This window comes from Protopterus annectens, chromosome 3.part0 (genome assembly GCF_019279795.1).
Source record: "Protopterus annectens isolate FY-2018-M chromosome 3.part0, PAN1.0, whole genome shotgun sequence".
Lineage (NCBI taxonomy): Eukaryota > Metazoa > Chordata > Ceratodontiformes > Protopteridae > Protopterus > Protopterus annectens.
This window is the reverse complement of record NC_056731.1, coordinates 859,134,520-859,160,246: the sequence shown is the minus strand read 5'-3', so window position 1 is coordinate 859,160,246 and position 25,727 is coordinate 859,134,520. Positions and strand designations below refer to the sequence as shown.

The window sequence follows — 25,727 nt, the reverse complement described above, 5'->3', positions numbered from 1 at the left end:
ACACTACCTAAAAAAGGCACTATAGGAGTGGCTAAAGCCTTTGTTAGTATCTGAAAGCCTAGAGGAGACAGGTACATACCATCTCATACAAAACACTGTGGCCTATCTATGTCCTCCCAGGCTGACAAATATAGGATCCCCTTGGACTGACACCAAAAGTTAAGCCAGTTGTTAAAGTCAATCATTTTTTGTTTGTATTGTGGCATTATCCTTGGTGAAGTTAGAATGCTGCTTAAGGCTAGGCTCATGCCTGCCTGTGACACATAATTTGAGTGCTCAATCATGCCTCTCTTCATATAGTCCAGGGAGGTATGTCTCATGTTATTCACACCCACATGGACTATGAAAGAATCATACTGGTACTTGTGGCTGAGTGACTTGAGTGCTTGCGTGATCTGATGGATCCTGGCACCTGACAGGCAACTAACAGTAACTTTCTCTTTATCTAGACTGGTGAGGAAGAGCATCCATGTGTCTCACTTTGGAGTCTCCTATGACCAATATGTTAGGTTTTGTTGTGTTTCACCGTATGGGCTTATTGAGATACTGGTATATGTATCATATGTGTTGTGGTTGTTGTTTGCTTTGTTGTGTATATGTAGTTTCTGAAGTCAGTGTTTAGGAAGCCTCTGAGTTTTGGTAAGTTACTAGTAAGTACCTTTGCATATGTGGATTTGTGTCAAATCCTTATTGTGTGTGTGTGTGTGTGTGTGTGTGTGTGTGTGTGTGTGTGTGTGTGTGTGTGTGTGTGTGTGTGTGTGTGTTGTCATGCTGACAACCTGTTTAGAATTCGATTTCTCTGATTGTGAGTCTTGTCTCCATTTTCATAGTATAACTACATCTCTCACATATAGTATTTGTTTGTTTTAGGATTAAGTGGTTGTCAGTATACATGAGACAATTCCTACATTGCCTTAGGATGTCCATATCCTTCATACTGGTTACAAAGATGGTAGGAAACTGCCCATCCATGATATCATACTCTTACTGTGGGTTTTATCAGGGATAGGAATGGGTTAATTACACTGGGCTGTGCTGGTAGAACAGAGACTATGAGGGGGAAATATACTTTTTTATGCAGAGAAGCACAGCGTTGGGTATGGTTTTTGCATGACAGTTATTCTAGGGAAATTTTATCTTCAAGGCATTTGCATCTACACAGGGCCAAGGGTCAAGACTGGCAAGAAGGACCCATGTTGTGAGCTCCTATAGCATAAAATAGTTGCATTTTATTTGCTTCCTTGGTATACTAACAATTGACACAGTTATCTAGTGCATCTTGATTTGTTTACAAATATCCAGTAAGGAAATGAAAGTTCAAAAAAAAGAACAAGACACCAGTCAGGACTCACCCTGCCTTCTATGATCATATCACTCTGTCCAGGTCATATCTGATGATTTCACCCTGTGATAAAAAAAAATAAAAATAAAATAAAATATCACAGAAAAAAATATATTTTCAGTCCCATATCAATCAAAAAAATTTATTTTCACAAACAGGATTAATATCTTTAAATATTTCTAAATAACACTATAATTGCTTAGACTAGGAGCCAAATGAACAAATCAGTTACACTGATGAATATATTTCAGGATTAACTTGAACAATTAATGTTTTTTTGTTACATAAGCACCACAATTTTACTTTATCACCCAGTCCTATCCCTTTGGACCTATCAATACCCAAAAATGTCTATATTCTCTCACTATTCCTATAAATTTACAATTTCCCAACCTTTTCTAAATCACTTATCTCTTACAAGCTTAAATGGATATGCTGCAGAAATCAAAAGCATCCTCCAAGGTTAGCATAAAAGGATGAAAAGGAGTAGTATTTGGCATATCCACTTGAAACATGTCATATCTCCTTAAAGGAGAAAGAATAGCCACCTGTTCCCAGTGAAATACATTATTCATTCTGGACACAGTCTAGCAAAACAAATTCCTCTACAGGAGAAACTGAGGAATCAGTCCTTTCAGATTCAGGATCAGGGTCATGGAAGAAAGCACCAAAGAAGATCTGTCCCTACTCTTATCAGAATAATGTGATACAGGACTCTAGGTTATTGTGGAACTGTGTTTTTAGTCAAATTTCCCTGCTGTTCCACTGGATTCAAAGCCTGCAATAAAACTTTAGCCCCACTAATTCATTCATTCATCTTTATCAAGAGAAATACTGTTTTCAAAAGAATTATGTCAAATGTTTTGCTTCTTTTTCCTAGGGACATCTCTAGATGGAGACCAACTTAAGAACAGCACTTCAGTCCGGGAAACAGATCTATTACTTTGGCCATCCTCATGAAACTCATATGACCAAAGAAAGTGGTTCTCCCATGATTGGAATGGACAGTGGAACAGCTGCAGAGGATGAGGCTAACAGCTGGTCCATCATGGCAGTAGGGACAACACCAGGGGGTCCCAAATAAATTAGTGAATGGCCTGAGGAACAAGCCATGGCCATTACAGAGTTATCTGCCAGTGGATGAGTCACTGATTGAGCCTGAGGTGTCAGCAAGAGCTCCCTAATAGTTTTCTTTTTTTCTTGGTAACATCAGGGGAAGGAACTAAAGAATTGGCAAATGAATCCATGTTCCTGCTGAGAGACAGAAGCCTGTTCACTGGTAAGTGCAGCTGGAAGGAGTCAGTCAAAAAGTAAGTTGACACTAAAGTATTCACAAGCACTACACACACACACACACACACACACACACACACACACACACACACACACTCCAGTCCAAATAAATCTCAAAAGTAAATGTACAAACAGTACACTCTTTTGTCCCAAAATACCCAGGAATACCTTTTTCCCATGATAAGCACAGCTTGAAGGAGCCAGTCGGAAGGCAAGTTGTCAAGAAGTACACACAAGTATTATCAAACATTACCTTAAATATACAGTACATAACTTTCTTAAAACGGCAAAAGCAGAATAAAACTTTCACCACCCATAGTGCCTAAATAAAAATAACCCATCACAGCTGAAAATATCCTGTCAGATGAGATGTTTCTGGTAAAATAGTAAACACAACAATGCCGGTCTTCTTTAAGAGCTTTGGTCCCTACTATTGTCAAAAACAGATAAAAATAAATACATTAATAAAAATATGTATAGAAGGGTTTCCCAAAGGAGACTTATTTGCCAACAATGGGAGACAAGAGTCAACTAATGATCCTCTGAAGCCAAGGAAGAGAGTTCTCATAGGCAGCAAAAAATTACTGAGGGTTTTTGGGGCCCAGACTGCTGTTTACCCCCATTTGGAGAAGCTACAGTAGCCTGGGACGTGTGGAGGGGAGCCAGAGACTTTGAAAGACAGGACAGCTGGTATATCCTGGGAAGAATATAACCTACATAGCTAAAGGCTACTATAGCAGTCATACTGATGAACATCTATGACAGCCAAGAGTTGCAAGGAGAGAGAGTCCTGATGCAGCATCTCCAGATGTAGTTACAGAAGAGCAACAACTGTTTCCAAAAGACCAGGATTCCTATGTTGTTTCAGATATGCTAGACTACTGAAGAATCAAGACACATATATGGATTGTTCAAGAGCTGAACATGGTTCTGAAGACTAGGTGTTTCATTGTTAAAACTGTCTTGTGAATAAGTATAAAGGGTAAATTTGATGCAAATAGCCCTAGTTAAGGTTACTTTTAATTGATCAATGTAATGCATACCACTAGGACTAGTTATAATAGACATAGCTTTTAAGAAGTGAGAATGCTAGATATAGGTCATACAGCTTCAATGCTAATGATTTAGTCACATGAAGTTGCATGCCATCTGACACACTTACTTTTTCAGTCTGAATCTCAGTTGCATTTCTGAATATATACCTCAAGGATGTTATATCACACATCCTAAGTTTCTGTCTAATTTACTCACCAGCCAAACACTGCAGTGGACTTAAAAAATCAATCATCTTAGGATGCCCTCCTCTTCATCTGCAGTAACATATACTCTTGTCATTAGGTCTACACCCAGAGATATCTGATCCCCTCCCAAGGAAAAATACTGATGAAACCCCATCTTCTTAGGCAAAACAGTTATTTCCTACCTCACTCTATAGAATAATTGACTTGAGAATCTGAAGAAAGATGCAGAATGTTACACACATTCTTAATTTTTACCTTTATTATCTAAGCCATGAATCAGAGACACTGGACCAGAACCAAACATAACACCAGGAATTGTCCACTTCCATGGTACACAGGGATAAAGCTTTGACTACAGCTAGCCAGCTCTGTGGAATAAAGGGTTGAAGAACCTAACTACATTGCAGGTGGCCTATGTTCGAACAGAGGCTTGGAAGCCTGTAGGACCTGGCAGGGGAGGGTGGAAATGAGTGGTAATTGCCAGCTCACTCATCCTGGGGGAAAGAGGGTGGCTCCGGATTACTACATGGGTGACATCTACAAGTGTCATCACCCCATGGAGCTCAAACCTAGTGAACAAGCTCTGCCATCTGCAAGTCACACAGTAAGTTAAGTGAAATTCAGCATGCTGAGACATGCTTCATAGGTTTCAAAGATACCCCAAGGCCATTTTGCTTTATGGCCATTTATCCCTTGCCAGTAAACTCTGTCAGACTGCACCTCTTTTGTCCTGGAGGACCATACCAGTCAGGATTTTAATAAATTTGTTACACCCATTCAATCATCTAGGTTATGTCTAAAGGACGATTGTGAGTTGCACTCCTTAATATGCAATGAAAGCTTATACCACAGGTTTGCGAAACACTGAGTTATATACCTGTCCCTCCACCATATTTTATTTATCTGCTGGTGAAGATCTAGGTTCTTGGTTCTAGTACTGGTGGAGCCACTGAACTTGCAGAGATACAGTAGGTCCAAGACAACCAGGTCTCTTATGGCATGGTAAATGAGACAGAACTCCCCTCCAAAGCCTTGACAGAGCAGGAATTTAAGCCTTAATCATTTTGCTTAGGAACTTTTGGGGTCTTTCTAATTTTGACCTGTTTAGTGAGATATATCCTAAATGGGCATTGTGCTCAATAACTGGCTGTATCAATGCTGAGTATAAGGGAGTGATTTCCTATTTACAATCTGAATATATTCCTTTTATGATTAGTTGTGCTAAATAAATTAATTTCCTGATAACCACTATCACACAATGGCCAAATCAGAGGTAAATAGTAACCCAAGTTTATTAATTTTTTATTTATCTGTTGCATTTGTTAACCGGGTAATGTTCGACTGGGCTAGGAGCTCATTTTCAGCGGAGGCTGGGGATTTAAGCTCCAAAAACTGTATGAATGCAAACACTAACAATTATATGCAAATACAAATGAAAATAACAATGTACACATATATACAGTGCAGAATAAAGTAATAATAGTGAAGAAAATGAATAATGTCAGCGACACTAAGACAGTTGCGATTTACATTTACAGACTATGAGCATAGTACATATGAACCCCTGTCCAACAGAGCAGTGGAATGAAGTTGTATAATAGAAGCAATTCAGCATAGAGATAAACTGAAGAAGTGGAAATCCTAGAGACAGCAGGATCAGGGGTAGAGATAGGAGGCAGGAAAGGAGTAAAAGTAAGTAAGTAAAAGTAAGTTCCTAGGTCTACAACTACATTTTTATTTTGTAATGGTGTGTTGTCTATAAAGCATAATGGGAGGGGAGGGGTTGTCTACAAACGTGACAAGACCACACTTTTTAACATTTATTTTGAGCTCATTTTTAGTACACCAAGATGTTATTAAGGACAGTTCATGTTGGAGGGTTTGGGTGTCAGAGGGTGACTTAACAACAGCTCCCAGTTTGCAGTTCTCTGCAAACATTGTTATCCAGAGGGCTTGGCATTTTGCTTGTATATCTGAGAAGTAAAGGCCAAAAGGGAAACATCCCAGCACTGAGCCCTGAGGGAAACCTCTGGTAGCTTTCGTATATTCTGCTAAGGCTCCTGCAACTCACACTGTACGGGTCTGTCATTCAGCCAGTTTGCTATCCATCTTACTACATATGGGTTGATTTTTAATACATTTAGCTTCTGTATGATGCCAGCATGGGGAATGGTATTTCAGGCCTTTGCTATGTCAAGATATGCTATGTGTCCCACATGGCCACTGTCTACAGACTCAGTAACCCCTTCAAACATGTTTACCAGATTCAGTGGACAGGCTCTACCCTCCACAAAATCAAATTGTTGAGGGTCACGTCGAGTAAGACTCCTGATCTTGTAGTTTGTGAGGACAGTTATAATATATGCCATGGCTTTGCAGATGAGGCTTATAAGACTGACAGGAGTGTAATTATCTGGTTATGTTGTAAAGTCACCCTTATGGAGGGGCATCACTGACTGCAGTGCGTCACTCATCAGAGATGAAACCAGTAGTTAAACTTAGGTTAACCACTTTAAGGTGCACGTCTACAAGGTCATGTCTGAAACAAAAGAAACCAGATACCATGGAGAAAGTATTTTTGGTCTTGTTTAGCACTTTTTCAGTAAGTGATCTTTTATACATAACTGGGGAAGTACAAGATTCAGGTATTACAGTGCTTTGCATACAAGTTTTGAGGGCATAGCTCTCAACCAGTCAGAGACGAATCTTAAATCTTAACAGAATCAAGGACAAATCCAAAAATAAAGAGGGGCAGTCAGGGACATTTTTAAAATATTAGTACTAGCAACATGAGACTAGAATAAAAAACATGCATTAATAAACATTTTCTGAAATAAAATAAGTCTATAACTCTAATTATTGTTATTATTTAAAGTGTAATTCACCACCTTTTCTGCAAAGCTATGAACCTATGAAACCTATGAACCTAAGATGGACAGAGCTAAAATTTGAGCCAAAATCAGGGATATCCCTGAAAATCGGGGACAGATGTGAGGTATACTTGAGGGTGAAATTGGCAATGAATTTGTATGCAAGGATGTTGGGAGTGTTTATTTGGTCAGAATATGAGGCATCACTTTGAGTAAGTTCAGAGCAAAACAGGATATTGTTTCTTTTCTAGCATAGCTAAAGAAGGATTTATCTTTGGATTCAGGGACCAGTCTACATTCTTGGGTGCCTTTTGTAGACCCGACAGTGTTTTTCAGTTGTTTTTTTTTTTTTTAATCCTTTTGACTGTGTGTTTAAGAAGGGTTTTGGATCTGATATATAATTTATGGAGTTTCCTTCTTTTTGTTGCAGCGTTACTTTATGGAACTTTACCACCAGGGTATTTTTATTTTCAATTTCCCATGACACCTGATCTTGGTAGGGACTGCTAACTATGCTCTCCCTCAAAGGGCAGCTATTGCTGAACTCCGAAGAGATGCCACAGAGGAGGGGGTGTTCTGCCAAGAGACAGGGGAGGCTGCCCCACAGACCAGCATGCTAACCCCATCCCCACTACCTAGCTCTCACTTTGGAACTAATGGGCTGACTGGGAATTCCTGGGCAGGAATGACTGGGCCTTAGGGCTCTCTCCTTGGACAGGGATTCTCAGCTCTTGTTATCGCAGAATGAATGGACTGACTGGGCACTGGTAGACAAGCCATAAGGCCCTGTCCTGATTGGGGGGGGGGGGTACAAAAAAGTTTTGACTACAACATAGATTGCCTAGGATTAATTAGTGCTCCAGTTGCTAATGAAAAAAGTACAGTTTTGTACCTACCATACATGTAGATGTCCGACAGACATGCAACTGCAGTCATAACATGTGGGGTTGTCCTGCCTCAGGCAGCCCTCGGTCGGCCGGATTCCAAAGTCTGGGTCCGACGTCGGCTGATGTCGCATTTCTCTCCGACGTCAGAGCGGCTGGAGTATATAAGCATCAGCCGACGCCATTTTCTTCAGTGTTTCTTGCCCCAGATGCCAGGTGCCCTCCAAGGAAGGCTGTAATCAAATTGGAAGACAAAAACAGGATTCCAGTCAAATAAGTAAGCAATAAACAGATACACCATAACAGATATCCCCAGCTAAGAGTTACAGGAATAGGAGTGGACCCTAGGCATAGAGGGGTAAGGAGGGAGGGAAAATCCAACTGCAGTTGCATGTCTATCGGACATCTACATTTATGGTAGGTACAAAACTGTACTATGTCCTTCAAGAATGCAACTGCAGTCATAACATGTGGGTAGAATACCATAGCTTAGCTGGGGGAGGAGGTATGCTCTAGGAAAAAGATGGTGTGGCAATCAAACCCTGCAGGACTGCCGAAGCAAAGCCTGCTCTGGATCTGGAGTATAGAGGGAGATTGTAGTGTTTGGAGAATGTATGCACGGAGCTCCATGTAGCAGCTTCTAGAATGTCCTTAGTAGGCACCCCTCTTAAGAATGCTGTAGAGGTGGCTGTAGCTCTGGTGGAATGTGGTCTGACATTGGCTGGAACAGTCTTTCCATGAAAGGAATAACAGAATCTGATGCAGTGTCCAATCCATTTTGAATTAGTCTGTTTTAAAATTGCTTTTCCTTGGACTGCAGGGGCGTAAGCTACAAAAAGTTGTTCAGACTTCCTACTGTCCTTGGTTCTGTCCTGGTAGTATCGAAGTTGTCTGTGAATGTCCAAGGTATGCAACAGTCTTTCCCCCTTGTTCTCAGGATTGGGGAAGAAAGCAGGCAGATGAATGGCTTGATTTAAAGAAACCCTAGATACCACCTTTGGCATAAAAGTAGGGTTGGTCCTTAATGAAACCCTGTCTCTGTGAAAAATTATGAATGGTGGTATTGCCATTAGGGCCTGTAATTCCGAAACCCTTCTTGCTGAGGTAATTGCCAACAGGAAAGCTGTCTTCCATGAGAGAAATTGCAAGTCAACTGAAGCTGCTGGCTCAAATGGAGGTAGAGTCAGTTTTTCTAGGACAAAATTGAGGTCCCAGGCTGGCACTGGGGCCTTTCTTGGTGGCTTAATGTTCTTGATACCCCTGAGGAATTGTCGTAGCAAAGGGTGTGAAAAAACAGGAGGATCAGTGTTGTATCTAGCTGAAATAGCTGATGCATGTATCTTTATGGAAGAATATGAGAGGCCGTTCTTTAGCATATCTGCCAAATATTCCAAGATGAGTGGGATGTTCAACAATGATGCATCATGTCCCTTGCTGGTATTCCAATTGCTGAATCTTTTCCACTTTGCTAAGTAAACCTTTCTGGTGGATGGTCTTCGAGCCTCTGTTAGTATCCGCTGAACTTCCTTGGAGAGAGATAGGTTGAGGTTATTTATGGGATCTCCCAGGCTGTTAACTGCAGTGTCTGAAGGTTTGGATGCACTGTTTCGAAATTGTGTTGAGTCAAAAGTAGAGGCCATTGGGGAAGGGCCCACCTCCTGGTATGATATATGCTCCGCAGTAGTGGGTACCAGTGTTGTCTTGGCCAGTCCGGAGCTATTATGATTCCCTTGGGTCTCTCTGCTTTGATCTTTAGTAATACTGAGGTCATCAGTGGCAGAGGTGGGAATGCATAGATTGTTAGGAAGTTCCAGTTGAATGAGAGAGCATCTATTTTCCAAGCTTTTGGATGGTATGTCCTTGTGCAGAATTTTGGTAGAAGATGGTTGAGGTGAGAGGCAAATAGGTCCACTTCTGGCCTGCCCCATGTCGAAGTGAGTTGTGTGAAGACCTTCGGATGTAACCTCCACTCATGTGGATCTGTGAAATTCCTGCTTAGGTTGTCCGCCAACACATTGTCTTTGCCTGGAACAAACTGGGATTGTAACTGGATGTTTAGGCTCAGTGATTTTTCCCAAAGATGCATTGTCAGTCTGCAAAGGGGGTAAGAGTGGGTGCCCCCTTGCTTGTTTATGTACCACATCACAGTGGTGTTGTCTGTCCATATCAGTAAATGGCCTTGCTGAAGTTGGTGCTGAAAAGCCTCGATGGCATGCATTACTGCCAGCATTTCCTTTTGGTTTCTATGCAGATGTGTTTCCTTTGGAGACCATTGTCCTTGTATACACCTGCCTTCCATGTGCGCCCCCCATCCAAGGTCTGAGGCATCTGTGGTCATGGTCTGTGTTATCTGTGGCTTTTTGAATGACATACCTGTGTTTGCCTGGCTCACCAAGGCCCACCATAGGAATTCCTTTTGTAGGCATGGAATGAGCGGAATGATTGTCTCCAAGTTGTTGCTGTGTTGAGACCAAATGCTTTTTAGGTACCATTGAAGCTTTCTCATGTGTAGTCTTGCTAATGGAACCAGGAGAATGCAGGATGCCATGTAACCCAGGGCCTGTAGGAATCTCCTTGCAGTCATCTGGGTGAGTTTTGCTAAACATTTGAAGTAATGAGTTAACTTCTCTTGCTTGTCTTCTGTCAGGTAAGCCATTTGAGAGGCTGTGTCTAGTTTGGCTCCTAAGAAGATTATTTGCTGGGATGGCTGCAGTCTTGACTTTTGGAAGTTGACTGTGTATCCCAGAGCTTGAAGTAATCGTATGACATAGCCCAAGTTTTTTGTCAACATCAATTTGTCATCCGCTTGTATGAGGCAGTCGTCCAGGTATGGGTAAATTTGTATCCCCTGGAGCCTGCAATGAGCAATTACTGAAGCCAGGCATTTTGTGAATACTCTGGGTGCAGTAGATAAGCCAAATGGCAATGCTGAGAATTGATAATGCTCTGGCCCTGCAAGAAATCTGAGGTATCTTCTGCAGCTGTGTCTGATAGGGACATGCAGGTATGCCTCCTTGAGGTCCAGAGTAATCAGCCAAGACCCCTTGCCCAGCATGGGAAGGAGTTGCTGTAGAGTCAGCATTTTGAACTTTGGTACTATGAGAAAGGTGTTTAATGCGGACAAGTCCAGTATTGGTCTCCATTGAGATTCTTTTCTTGGAACAAGGAACAGTCTTGAGTAAAACCCCTGGTCTTGTTCTTGTTGTGGAACTCTTTCTATTGCTTTCATCCGAGTCAGCAGAGTGATTTGCTTGATAGCCTCTGCCCTCTGGTTTTGTGGTAGGTTTGGCATGCCTTGTTTTCTTGGCAAGGTATGAAAATGGAACCTATACCCTCGGTCTATAATGTCCAAAATCCATTTGTCCTTTGTCAGTCTGTGCCAATTTTCTGCAAATAGAGATAATTTCCCGCCCAAGGGAGCTTCTATTTGTTCCCTGGTAGGCGGAAGTAGAGGAAAGTCATTGAGATTGTGGCTGTGGGGCAGGTGAAACCCCTGCGTCACTTCTTTGGTTTCCTGGCTGCCATTGTCTTCCCCTGTAAGGGCCTCTGTATTGGCCTCTTCCTCGGCCACGTCTGTTTTTACCCCTTTGAAACTTTTCTGGATTAGGAAAGGACCAGTTTTTTGAAGGCCAATTCCTACTGAATCTGGGGGGTTGAACCTGGAGGAAATCTTTCACCGTCTGAACTGATTTTGCTTTTTCTTCGATGGTTTTTAACACATCCTTAGCATTAGCACCAAAATGCTTGTTCTTTTCCAAAGGTGCATCCAGAAGTTTTGCCTTTACATGATCTGGTAGAGGTTGATCTTTTAACCACGCATGTCTACGAATGACTGCCCCTGTCATAGCTGCCCTACATGAAGCTTCCAGTGCATCATATCCACACTGCAGGAAGTGATTGCTTACTTGCTGAGTGTTATGTACAGCTTCCTGCAAAACCTTCCTGTCTAAAGGATCAGGAGTGGCTAAAGTTTTTTGTAAATCTTCTAACAGGAAATCCTGATATTGTAACATATGAAAAAGGCAATTCAAAGCTCTCATAGATAAGGTAGTGGATGTGTAAACCTTTTGCCCCATCTCTCTAATGACCTAGCTTCCCTGTTGGAGGGCAATGGATTTTTAGAGGTGGAAGCTGAAACTCCTTTAGGCCCCTGTGAAATAGTTTCCAAATCAGCAGTATGGGCCCTGAATAAATGGGAATGAGTTTCTGGGACCCTGTAATACCTGTCTGGCTTGGCTGGAGCAGGAGGAAGAGAATCAGGGGTAGCACTAGAGTCAGAATATAAATCATCCAAAACATCAAGTACAGGGGGAATAGCTAAGGGCCTGTGCTGTGGCTTCTTAAGGAAAGTCCTAAGGCGTTTTCTGGAATCAGAATATTCCTGCCCTTGCCACTTGAAATGTTCCCTCATGGTATGCAGAACTTCCCCAAAAGAAATATCCTCAGGAGGGGAGGCCGAGGGGATGGAATCATCTGCATCCGAGTCCTCATATGTCTGGAAGAGCTCTTCCTGGCTATCAGAGTGGACAGAGCCCTCAGAATCTTCATCTGAAGGAATAGGTTCAGAGGGTTCAATCTGGGGCCTTTTATCAGAAGGAGGCTGGGATCCCCTCTCAGGATGGGCCTGTAAACCTCTAATTATAGAAATTAAGTCAGCAGCCATGGACATAATTTGCGTCTCTGGAGTAGGCTGAGGTAAGGTTTTAGTAGTAAGATGTTTTGTTTTGCTGGCTGCCTTAGCCCTAGTGTAGGCCTTAATAGACATGGCCATAGGAGGCCTGGCAGCTCCACGTGCAGGAGTGACCTTGTCTACAGTAATGGTCTCGGGCATTTCCTCAGTTTCGGTATCCGGAGGAAAATCGATAACTGGCGTCGGAGTGATGTCCGGAATCGGAGTCGTCGGTAATGCGGTGTCTTCGGTTCGGAGCGGTGGAGAGACCGTCTCAGAGGGAACCGGAGCACTCGCGCTGGGTTTTGGCGTGGAGTCGGTGGTAGATGCGGGCCGAGGATGTCGGTCCCGGTCTTTTCACTTCTTGGGAGTTTGCGATGTCGGGAGATCCGACGGCATGGTGTAAGCAAATTTATCGCCGAAAAAATCTTCAGCGAACTCCGCCCGGCGCCTGAGAGTGCGCTTGTTGAAGCGAGCACAGGCTACACAGGCCGAGACGTCGTGGTCTGGGCCAAGGCAAGGAAGACAGTAAGAGTGGAAATCCTTATGAGGTATTTGTTTACCACAAGAAAGACAATTGTTAACTTTTTCAGTAATTTCTGACATCGGCTGAGGCAAGAAAAGGTCCCCAACGGGGTACTTAGCTTTTTTGATGACTTTTGATGACTTCGGTATTGAAGAATACAGGAGCTGACCGACCGGCACTTGCGAACTGCTTCTGCTTCGGGCACCGCGCGGCAAGAAAGACTGAAGAAAATGGCGTCGGCTGATGCTTATATACTCCAGCCGCTCTGACGTCGGAGAGAAATGCGACATCAGCCGACGTCGGACCCAGACTTTGGAATCCGGCCGACCGAGGGCTGCCTGAGGCAGGACAACCCCACATGTTATGACTGCAGTTGCATTCTTGAAGGACATCTAGCAATAAGTTTTGGGTATGAGGAATGCTGCAAACTCACTCACCTCAAGAAGGGGACAAGTGGACTGATCCCTCACTCTACTGACCTCTAGCTGAGTCAGGGGTTAGGAACAACAGTAGAATGGGTCAAAATGTAAGGCAAAAGGGATGCACAGCACTGTAGTCAGAAGTTGGTGCTTGAGCAGAAGAGTGTATGCATCATCGTCTGGTGTTGTGGGCCGCCACCATGGTGGGCATACCAGTCCTGTGAGGGGATGGGCCTACAAAAAATACAGTGTACCCCCCACACCAGCAATGTATGGGTATAGAATAGTCACAGGGGCTATTAGGTCACTGCATGGTCTGGGGACAATTTGGATCTGATCCTAAAGCCCTAAAATGCAGGCAGCCCTGGTTTGCAGGAGTGGTGGAAGAAGTGGTATGGGGAGATGAAACCTGCCCTAGGGTCACTGGGTACTAAATATGCATCCATTATCGCATAAACAAAAATATGAAAACCTATAGAAATAAAAGGTAGGACTTTTTTTAAACAGAGGCAAGTCATACACACTTACTTTTACTTACTTATATATATTAACTCCATGGATGAAAACTGTGGGGAAAAAGGCAAACAAGCCATTAACTAAAAAAAAAAAAAAAGAAAATACATCCCCTACACTACATTTATAGCACTCCACTAATAAAACAGCAAACAAAAGAGGAAATTTACGAGGAAAAAAAACTTCACATTGCAAAGAAAACAACAAAAAAGACTAAATCTACTACTACTACATTTAAATAAAAAGCTAAGCCCCATCTAAATTCTACAGAAGACTACAAAACAAGAAAATATGGCAGTGAAACAGGATCTTGGCAAGTCTGGCTAACTAAAAATGGATTCCTTTAAACAGACCTCCAGAAAAGTACATAATCCTTTAGGATACGGCACTCCTCTGGTATGTAGACTGGAAAGATAAGCACTGGAGGCGAAGAATCAAACTCTCTTTATAGCGGCTGGGATGATGATCCCTTCAGGTGAGCAGAAGGGGATGACAATCAGCAGGTATGAGAGGGAAAGAGCATAAAAAAGAAAGACCATCAGTTGAACTAGGGAGGGGTACTATTACTGTCTGGATAGTGTCTGTTCTGCAATCAAGCTACCTTCTAGCTATAACAGAAGCAGCAGCTTATATAAACAGCAAATAAGCATCAAGGTCACCAGCTTTACACATACACTGATACAGCCTAGCTACAGTATTAACTGTCTTAGCATCTTACTGTCAGAAGTCACTAAACCAATATAGTCATTAAGTTTCAGTTGTTCTGATTTAGCACATCATTATGATCTGTGATCTTACATGGTTCACAAACTGTAATAAATCGTAAATAAATTTCTGCCCTTATACTTAATCTTTGGTCGCCTAGGTTTACATGCTTTCTTTGTAAAAACAGACCTGTTTAAAGAGACAACAATTACGAAATAACCAAATTAAGTCTCTCTATACAGAGTCTTTATCACTAGCTAAATGGGGTGTAGTACTGGAAAAAACATTTATTCTGAACTATAAGAATGTTCTCCTCCTGCTGACCCTCAGCTGTTATTTCACCTGAATGTCAATGATCAGAGACTGACAAAGCTTGAAAGGAATGACTAGATCACACCAAAGAATTCAAGAATTATTCTCTCTCTCTCTCTCTCATGTTGATAATTAGTCATAAACATTTAGAGAGTTCACAGCTTTGTAAACACATTGCTAAAATAATGTACTTTCTTAGCAAGAGTATCCTACAGTTTATTAGCTGTTGTCTCTTTGCACCAGCAAAGTCTTCTGGGTCAACATGCAGTTGAAAAGGAGGAAGCGTGTACTCTTTATATACAGAATAGTGTTCATACAGGCCACTGAACAATGGAGAAATATTTAGATTTGCAAACACTATTTCCCTTAAGGCTTGAAAAAGTTCATGCATTCATTTCAGACAAAGCCCATAAAAGTTTACAAGGATGAAAATATCCTATACCTGGTCCTAACCAACATAAGTAGCCACTGTAGCACCCCTACAGTGTCATCCTCCTTGGTAAGATCCGAACATAAAGTGATCACTTTTGAAGTCACCATCTCCCCTGACCCCCCCCCCCCCTCCCCGGTCAGGGTCAAACAAAAAAACTTTTCCAAACCTGACTACAATCTCCTCAGGGCAGTAATAAGCAGCTTCACAGCCACCTTCCCTTCAGTTGGAACTATCACTAGTGTCCAAGCCTACACTGAAAAACTATATGAGCACCTACATAGCTGTATGGACGCATCAGTACCTGACAGGACCAAATCATCTTCCTCAAAGAGTAAACCTGTCTGGTGGACAGCAGCAATAAATAAACTCTATAATAATAGGAAAAAATTGCTGTCCAGGACCAAGAAGGAGCAGGTGCTAAAGTGGAAGCAATCTCTCCTTTGTCTGAACAAGCAAAAAAGGTCACTGGTGAAATCCTCTAAGGCTAACTTTGAGTCCAAATTGGCCACATCCACTAAGAACAATCACAAGGCCTTCTTCACATATGTCTGCAGTCTCAAAGTAACACCCAAATCTGCTCTGAACTGCTGGTCAATAACATCACATACACAAACACCATAGATATAGCCAACTTGCTGGCAGACAGGTTCAGTGAAAACTTCACTCCCCCGTCCCCCCATCAGTAAACCAGGACATCCCCAGCACCTACCCTCCTCCCCTTATCACGAGGTAGCAGGTCTTTAATGCCCACTCAAAGGGAAAAAATACAGTCTCCATGGGACCTGTTAACATCCTTGGCTGTATCCTATATGAACTCAAGCATGAGCTCTCAGCTCCATTAGGCACCCTATTCAACCAAAGTCTGAGCACCAGCTTCATCCCAGCTGATTGGAGGACAGCCACTGTGATCCCTCTACACAAAGGTGGAGCATCCACTGACCCAGGTAATTATAGGTCCATCAGCCTAACTAGCCTGATCTGCAATGCCATGAGATGCATTATCATGGACCTTATAAACAAGGACATTGGCAACCTCCGAACATTTGACCCCACACAGTTTGGCTTTGTCAAAGGGAAATCATGCCTGTTAAACTTGGTCGGCTACTTCAAAACGGTCACCAAAGCCATGGATGATGGGAAGATGGTGCACACAGCCTACCTTGACCTAGCCAAAGCCTTTGACACTATTCCCCACTTGGGCATAATAGATAAACTCTCCCAGCTAGGCATCAACCCATATGTTACCAGATGGGTAGCTAACTGGCTCACGGTTAGAACCCACTCAGTCAAAATAGGGGAAGCCACCTCTAGTAGCAGACCTATAATGAGCGGTGTACCCCAAGGATCGGTCTTGGGGCTGCCACTGTTTTGGGATATACTTTTCTGAGGTGCAAGCCAAAACCAGTGGTCTGTGGATGACCAAGTCTGCAGATGACTGCAAGCTGGGTGCTGTCTTAAATTCCCCTAGTGATGTGAACATCCTCCAAGAGGGCCTTACCCAAACTAATGACTGGTGCTAGAAGCACAGCCTCAAACTGAATGCCAAGAAATGCATCATTATCCCCTTTGGGGAAAATAGTATCCCCACTAATTATCACATTAATAACAATGTAGTAAGTTGTGAGGGACTTGGGCACTCAGGTTGATAGCAACCTGACTTCTGACCAACATGCTGCCTCCATTGTACAGAAGGCTTTCTACATGGCCCACCTCATAAATAAGGGTAATTCATCCAAGAACAAGGAGGTCAAAACATCCCTGTACTCCTCCCTTATCAGACCCATTATCAAGTACAATGCCTCCTACGGCATGTACCTTGCCAAGCACATACAGCAGCTGGAGATACCACAGTGGTAACTGACCAGAAAAATCCAGGGTCTCAAACACCTGTCCTATACATATAGGCTAAAAGCCCTGTCCCTCTACTCAGTCTCATACAGACTGCTCAGAGGTGACCTGTGTCTAGCATACAAGGCCATCTCAGTCCCAGCCTTGATGGAGTTGCTGCATATCCGTAAGTCAAACTCCACTCGCGCAACCCACATGCAAGGCCTTAACCTGGTCTGCGACATTAATAGAACTTGTTGGCAGGATAGATTGGTGACCCAAAGACTCTCCTATCTGTGGAATAGACTCCCTCTGCATGTCAAGTGGAGTACCTCTCTAGACCTCCTTAAGAGGAACCAGGGCGACTACATGGGAAACAGAAAACACATCCCTGGGATCCCACCTGTGTCCCTGCTGGACAGAGGAAACAGGTGCTGACTCTGAGGGAACATGGGTGAAATTCTTGGCTAGGCTTATAAGGGCCTCCGGGCCAATAGCCTAGTATCATCCTATGAACAGTTGCATCTCCTTTGAAAGTCTAGTTATACCCCACACAAATTGATAGATTCAGGGAAGCACTGGCATTTTAATTTTCTGGACAGAACTCTTCCTCTCCTCCTTAATGAATTCTAAATTTCACTCTTGGAACTCCCTTTCACCTTCATTGCCTTACACTATGCAATGCCTTTAACTTATTCTGATAGTTATGACTGAAGGAGGCACTGTTATTTTGCAGAGAAACACTATTAACTATTTTCTGAATCTCAGAATATTTTTTAATGTTTATTTCCAAAGGAAACACATACGGAATATCAGAAGATTTAAAAATGGCAGCCCAAATGGCAAACTCACAACTGTATGATTTTTTAATGCAGCCCAACTTTGGGATTTACTACAGATTAGTTGTTTATCTGAAACCTTCTATTTCTTGATGCTTTTGGACATGTGTTTAGTAAGAGAACTACAGAAGTAGCAGTCAAGGACGTCATCAATCGGGCACAGAAAATGTACCCCAACATAGACTAACTTTTAACTTACACACAAAGAACACTGCTTGCACCACTTTTCAAAAGTCAAATTCTTTGTTTAAAATACTCATTCCTGGCTGAAATACAGAATAACAGGTAGTTTCCTATGGTGAAATAATCAGAGCATACAAATGATAGTTGTTTTATATGCAAACCTGGTAAACCAGTCATCCCAAGTCTCACAGACACAATGGGAAACATGAAAAGCTGTAGTTTCTCATATTGTCAGAACAACCATTTAATAACTTTGGTAGAAAAAATAATAGTAGGCCCATACAACTTGTGTGATATTTTTGCTACCTAATATTCAAATGAATCATCAATAAAAAGCCTCAATTTAGATAATGAATACACACTACAAAATGTTGAGCTGCAGCCCTGAAATGCTCTCATACAGCTGCAGAACACAAAGGTAATAAATGCATTTTATAATTAAAAAATCCATTTACTAACACTGTTCTCAAAATATGTTTTCCCTTTCACTGTGTCTATGAAAACTGTATAATAAAAATATTCTACTTATCTTACTTCATTGAGAAAAAAATATTTCATAAAATTTTCAGAAAATCACGATGAGATGTGGTCAATAGAACTGCTGTCATCTTGAAAGATGACCATGACATCTAGGGATGGCTCTGCTTCTGCAGGCCAGGTTATGCTAATCAAACTGATAAGCAGCCAACCCAGCTTATTTCATGAGGTCTATGGGCTAATGTTCTAGAAAAATCTGAGACAGATTGCTCTCCGGAGGAGGGCAGTAATCCAAACATATTTAAAAAAGTGAGAACAAAGATGATGAATGACATAGTGGTATAATGTGGTTACTATAACAGCAGATCTTTGAGAAGCAGTCACTGCAACAGTAAGTGATGACATTTGGTTTTACCTACTTTCTGTATTCCATGTGTCCTTACTGGATTTTCCCAGTGGACTGTCCCTGCAAGCAGCAACACCAACCATTTGTATTCCTGTGAAGTTGTTGACATAAACAGCAAGAGACTCATATATATCCACTCTCATCATCTACTATCTTTAGTTCTTTGAGAATAAATGCTCCACAGGGAAGTGCCTGTGGTAAGCAAGTGATGCAACTATATCCATGATGAGGCCAGTAATGAGTATAAATACATCACTATTAATATGCTAAACACTGTTCAAATAATCACTGTAACAGCAACTATACACAAATCCCTTAACAGGGGAAAGGAGGAAAGGAAGCATCACACTTACACTGACTTCAGTTTGAAGATCTACTATTATAGTAAATGCCACACATAAGTGTATTATATATTCTTTGAGAAAGACTCGCATAAACAGCAAATTACAACATCTGGGTAGCATCCCAAACAGTACATGGTTATTCTTGGGAGGGAAAAAGGCTACACAGTCCCTAGCTTGTACTTCCATCTTAAACAATTTGGAAAAAGAATAGACTGTAGTCAATGTGAAGTTTTTTCTTTCATCTGGTGCAGAAACATTTGTGAAATAAGTTGATGAAGTTGCTGCTGCCCTGGTGGAATGTGACCTATAGTCCCTTTTAAAAATTACTGTACTCTTCACAGCAAAAGGCAAAACAGTTTGTCAGACACTTTGATATAGTTTGTATAGTTACAGGAAGGCCCCTTTCCCTTTATTAAAAGAAAAAGCAAACAATGTCTTCCTGAAGACATGAGTTGTCCTGGTGTAGCATCGTAGTTGTCTATGCATATCTAGTTTATGCAGGAGATGCTCTCCTTCATTCCAGTAGTTTGATCAGAAAACTTGGAGCTGAATGGACCGGTGAAGAGACACTGCTAAGACCACCAAGGGTATGAAAAATGGAGCTAAATGGACCAGTTAAGACAATATTACTGGAATCATCTTGGTTTTTGAAAGATCGGCTAGTTTTTACAAACACCTTTCATGATAAAAGACAGTGTACGCTGACTTGCACTTCGGGGCTTAAAACTCTAAGCTCTGTCTCCCTAAGTTTACAACAGTAAGGAAAAAACAGTATTTTACAAGGCAGGTACTTGCTACTCAGTGTGTTAGGTGACTGAAACCGTGGTAAAATTAACTTTTTCCACCATAATGTTAAAATCCTGTGCAGAAAATGTATGTTAGGTGCCTTAAATGACAGACAGCCTTTAGAAGGTTTACTACACTTACAATAAATTGATGAGGTATGTACATAGACAGAGGAATATTCTAAGTTCTATTTGAACAGGTGGTTTAATAATTGGACATTTTTATATGTGATACATTCACTGAGTGCAGTCCTTTTGCAGTAGTTCAGGAAACACATTTCCCCCAATACTATAGGCAAGATTTCTTTACAGTTTTAGGGCACTTATAACTTGTTTAGAAAATAAATCACTGGTAATTATTAAAACTGCATCCTTAAACCTGAAATAGTGTCTTTTTTTTTTAGAAATCTTTTTATTAACAATTTTTTAAAATGAAATACAAAATGGTAACAGACAATGCACAACCAAAACAATGAAATAATATAGGCTTATATACAACAGATAACTACATATATGCCTTATGTCCAACAAAATAGATAAGTTAACAGTGATTAAGCTAGAAGGATATCAAATAAAGTATCCCAATATTTAGTGAAGTGTGTACTAAGTCTTTGGGTGTATTTCAGTATTTGTATGCAAGTAAGTGTTTGGTAGCAAGTTGTTTAAATCCATCCCAAGTGAGTAGACATATATCCTTCCAGTTAAGGGTAATATAAAGTTTGACAAAGGAAAAGAGTGTTATTAATATACGAGTCTGAAGTTTGGATAATCCTGTAGAGGGGTATGTAATATTGTGAATTTCCAGGACAAAGTCATTTTTTTCATATCCTTTTTTTCCAATTGTACCCTAAGGAAGCACCAAAGTCTATAAGAGCATTTACATCTCCAAATAATATGGAGCAAGTCAGCTTTGTGATTTGTACAATGGGGATAGAGGGGAGAAGGGGAGGGATAGATTTTAGAAAGTATGGCAAGGGTGAGGTATGCGTTGTTTAAGATCATAAGTTGGGTATAGTTAAGTTTTTTAAGGGGATTAAATTTCAAGGAGAGTTGAATATCTTGGAAGATTTAGTTAGAGGTAATGGAGGGATCTTGGTCTTTCCAGTAGTCTGAAAACATTTGATCATTTTGGGTTCAGATAGAAAGAATAAGTCTGCATGAATTAGAAATAATTTTCTTCTTAAGTAAGAGGAGATATCATATGGATTTGCAGGCTTTAATATCATTTAGATTCAGAAAGGTATCTTCCAAGGTATTATGACGGAGTTCAAGGATTTGTCTCAAGATGATTGTATAACTTTTGGGTAGAGACATGTGTAGTCTTATTTCAGATAATGAATTATTTCTGAGAGGAAAGAGATCTGCTACAGTTAACTCTCTGATAAGGGGGTATTTATCCAGGTTGATCATTTTGTTGTTCAATCTAAGGTTGGGGTTGAGGTGGAATAATTACAGGACATTAAAAGCAAAAGACAGTTTTAGAGATTTGAAAATCTTCTGAAGAATAGTTATTTTATGCTTAATGGTTGATAGTAATTTGAAGTTTTTTTAGGTCTTCTGTATTCAAAAAGGGGAGAGCTATGGGGTTAAAGTTGAATGTTTTTATATAGTTACATTATAATTTTACCCATGTAGGTGACTAGGTAGAGGAAATGGGAGCATAATCAGATAATGTTACTATCTTGTTATCATTGATAATATCGTAATAAAGTTTGAAGTCAGGTAGACTTAACCATCCTTGTCTTTCAGGAGAGTCTATTATAGCTAATTCTGATTGATTTGGGGGACCATAGGAATTTGGAGAAAGATGTGTGGAGAATTTAAAAAAAATTGTTGTGAATTATTATGTTAGATGCATTGAAAACATAAAGTAGATGAGGTAGAATGTTCATTTTGATTATAGCAGCTTTGGTGAGAAGTGGGAGGTGTAAATTTGCTTATCTGTTCAAATCTTGTTCAATGTTAGATCGTAGTTTGGGGATATTATTTGAATAGCTTTAGTTACGGTCTTGGTGAAAGGAAATTCTGAGATACTGTAGAAAATCATTAATTCTGATTGGGGGGCACCTAGGTAGTCGGCAAAAATGGTTCAGGGGAAACTGGTTGATTTCTCTAAGTTTAGTTTATAGCTGGAGAATTTCCAGTATTTATCTAGTGAGTCTAGTATTTTTGAAAGGTCAGAATTGGGGAGGGAGTAATAGAGGCTAAAGTCATTAGCAAAGGCTGAGAATGGAATTTTAGTATTGAAGGGGGTGGGAATACGATGAAAGGTTTTTTGGGTGTTTAACAGTAAAAGAGATTTGATATACAGGCTAAATAGGTAGGGCAACATTGGACACCCTTGTCTAGCTCCATTTTTAATGTCAATTCGAGAAGAAAGGTTGTTGTTGATTTGTAAGATAGTATGTGCATTGGAGTACAGAGTTTTAATGAATTGTATGAAAGCTGGGGGAAGTTGAAACTAGGGAGAGCAGTCAGGAGGAATTCTACATTCAATCTGTCAAAGGCTTTAGAGGCATCAATAGCCAGAGTATATATAGGGTTGTGATTAGTGGTAGAAAGGGTTAAGAGGATGTCAAGGAGAAGAGTGTGGTCAAAGGTTTGTCTATTCTGAGTGAACCTTGATTGTCAGTGGAGATAAGGGTAGACATAATAGGTTTAATTCTGTTAATTAGGATAGAAGCGTAGATCTTCATGTCGAGGTTAATAAGAGCGATGGGCCTATAATTCCAAGAGTTTTTAAGATCCGAGTTGGATTTAGGGATGAAAATCATTTTGGAAGCATTTAAGTGTTTGTTTGTGTCTTTCAGCTTTTCCTGGTTAGGGGTCGCCACAGCGGAACTCCGGTCCGCTAATGACTGGCAGTTGATTTTTACGTACCGGCTTGCCAGGCCTGATGCACAACCTTCAACTAAGGTATGCCCATTCACACATGTCTCCACGCAGAAGACGCTCTAAATCTTTTATTCCATTATGAGCAATGTAGGTAAATAGGTGGATATTTTTTGACTAAACATTTTGTACAATTCTGCAGTAAAGCCATCTGGGCCTGGGGCTTTTTTAAGCTTAAGCTTGTTAATAGCCGTGACGATTTCTTGTTGGGTAATGGGAGATGATAGGGTGGTTTGCTGTTCATGGCTAAGTTTAGGGAAAGTTAGTTGGTTTAAGAGAGTTACTATATCTGATTTATTTGAATGAAGGGGGGAAACTATATGAACCTCTAAAGATTTGTTCGCAAATGTAAATTATATCTTGGTTTTTATGGTAGCTCTTACCTTGGTAGGTTATCTCCGTCATAGTTATGGAGAGTTTGTTTAGGTTGACTAATCTAGCAAGGAATTTTGTGGGCAGGTGATACCACTCCAAGTAGTTTGTTAGAGTCCTTATTTCGTGGAAAGATAAGTTTTTATTGTTGATGTCCAAAAGCTTTTTCTGTTGATGGATTAATTGTTTTTCAGATATAGGATTAAAAGTTGATTAAAATTGGGTCTCAAGCTTATTAATTTTATTTTTGATAGATGATTCTTGGGAGAAGTACCTTTTTTGTAATAGGATGCTTTACTGATGAGAGTGCCTCTGATCATGGATTTAATGGATATAAATGTCAAAGGGTAGTTTGTTTTGCTCGATAGAGGTCAAGGCTTGGTCTAGGGTACCTTCAACTTCCGATAGAATCTCTTTGTTTTTTAATAAGTAAGGGTTAAGTGCCCAGCTGTGGCTTCTATTTTTAATAGATGGGTCTTTTTGGACCAGCCAATATTTAGAGTAATCTTAGAGTGGTCCGAGAAGAACCTGGGTCGAGTCTGAAGTAGACTGTTACAATTGAGGAGGATATTAGAGACAAGAAAAAAAAATCCAACCTGGACCACATCTTATGGCAGTGTGAGTAAAAAGTGAATTTATTATTGGGGGAATTACTGGACTGCGAGGTACAGAGAGCAAATAAATAGAAGTCATTCTTGAGTTCCATTATGGCTAAAGAAGCACGGTCGTTATGCTTGGTTTTAGTGTTTGTTCTGTCAGTTAGTGATACTGAATAGCATTCCAGTCTCCACCTAGAATATAGTAGTGGTTAAGGAAGGTGGAGAGGATTTTGTAAATAGTCATGATAAATTCATGTTGTTTAGTGCAAGGGGTGTATAAGTTTAAAAAGAGAATAGGTTTGTCTAAGTGTGGACAGCAGAATGTTATGTAACACCATCTGCCTTCAGTATCTGTGTCATAACTTTTGATTTCCTAGGGGAAGTTCTCTTTCACTATGATTGCTACCCCTGAGCTATTCATATTCTTGCCAGAGGCTATGATAGACAATCCATTTTTTTGTGAGTGCAGAATTCCATTGTTCTGATAATGAATGTATTTCCTGCACTAGAGTTAAGTTGGCTTTAGATTTAAAGACCAAGTGAAAAAATAATTTTCTTTTCTATCTGAATCCCCTTAATATTCCATGAGTCAATTATCCACATGGAGCAGGATTATTTTTGGTTACATTGATAAGGAGAAAGGTAGGAAATATGAACAGCAAATACCTTAGTTTGTAGGGACATAGGCGTAAGTCTCTTTCTGCAATTTCCTTGTGCCTAATCACAAACCTACACAGCCCGGAAGAGACAGGGAATGTAAGTTGTAGAGATCTGACTTTATAAATATTGAAATGGTTAGTGGGCATGTGCGATCTCTGTGTTGTATTTCTAATAGTACGGTAATCCCAAAGTTAAAAAATAATATTTACAGAGTATAGATAGCATAACGTCCTAACAATTCAACTGTAAATCTCTAGCTCTTAGTGTGTTAGGTAGTGTAAGGTAGAGAGTAGGGACTGGATGTGATTATGGTGGGTCTCACATAAGATATAACTGGATATTTACGTATGGCACAAAAGATGTCACATCCCATGTTGAACTGTGTGAAAATAATTTGAGTAAAGTCTTCTATTCCATTTTGTGGAGACACTTCTCCATGTAGAAACAAGATCAACAGTATGATATAACCATAAAGTTTAAACATGAAATTAAACTAAGAAATAGGTATAGTTGTTAACCTTTCACAACTTTCAGTATCTGGCAAGTAACCAAGTTAATAGCATCAAGCAGAAAACATATGGTTGGTAACGACAACAAGTATATCTTTGGCAGTGACCCAGTTCATTTAGAGAGGAAGTGTTACAGGTCAGTAAACTTTTAGTGTTAAGCAGGTGAGCCTTAATGAACATAGAGTGTATGATTGTTCTGCAACATATTCAAGGGCCATACCCAAAAAGCAGGACGGAAACATATCATTTTAATAAGATAGGTGTATTATTATATCTGTGTTTAGCATCCTGTTACAGTGTGAAGGCACCATAATATGAATATGTCAAGGGCTGTTAGTACGTCTTGCCCTTGATAATGTATCCTTTGTATGGAAAAAGTTGAGAGCACAGATAAACATATAATAATACAAAAGACATGTATTTGTAAATGTGCATTTAACCATGGACTGCCTTGAAAGTAAAAGTATGAGAACTGCCTTAGTTTAACATAAGTGGAATTAGTGGTAACAGTAGTATAAGAATATGTACAAAAACTGAGAGGGTTAAGCCATGTTAACTATGATACAGCAGTATTACTTAACATCCTGGATGTAGGCTGTAAAGGCTACAGAAAACTAGCAACAAACC

The 25,727-nt window shown here is 40.5% G+C and overlaps 1 long non-coding RNA gene across 1 annotated transcript in view; it reads right to left on the bottom strand.

Annotated features, from left to right (window-relative positions):
- Positions 1-1,351: 1,351 nt before the first annotated feature.
- LOC122796596 overlaps positions 1,352-25,727 on the bottom strand; it is a 908,771-nt gene continuing 884,395 nt past the window's right edge. Inside the window, exon 4 of the long non-coding RNA XR_006363993.1 lies at positions 1,352-1,405. This is a non-coding gene — a long non-coding RNA (uncharacterized LOC122796596). The remainder of the gene's footprint in view (positions 1,406-25,727) is intronic.